This window comes from Trypanosoma theileri (genome assembly GCF_002087225.1).
Source record: "Trypanosoma theileri isolate Edinburgh chromosome Unknown TM35_Tth_44_V1, whole genome shotgun sequence".
In the NCBI taxonomy this organism is placed as follows: Eukaryota; Euglenozoa; class Kinetoplastea; order Trypanosomatida; family Trypanosomatidae; genus Trypanosoma; species Trypanosoma theileri.
Genome location: NW_021639886.1, coordinates 16,445 through 16,848, shown reverse-complemented (window position 1 = coordinate 16,848; position 404 = coordinate 16,445).

Genomic DNA, 404 nt, shown 5'->3' with positions numbered 1-404 from the left:
TGACTGGACTGTTATTTCCAAGAAAGTATCATGGGAGATCATTTATATACAACCCTACGGCACTGATGAGAGGAGGCAAATAAAAAAATGGCAAGGATGCACTTTTAAAAAATCACAGCAGTATACCGCCACGCCACAGAACGCTATTATCAAATTCTGGAAGAAAAAGGTAAATCAGTATCAAGTGAACATGTCGAAGCCGATGATTGTATTGCTTATTGAGGCTTTAGAAGCGATGGATGTATAAAGGAAATAAGACAAGAAGTAGAAAGCGATGAAGAATTTGAATCCATGTGAAACATGTTTTAATTTCAGAAATATTAGCGAAGTAAAATATTCCTTTAACATGTTGTGTTTTTATTTTAGTAGTATGAGTTTAAGGGTAAAATAAATATGCCGTATGG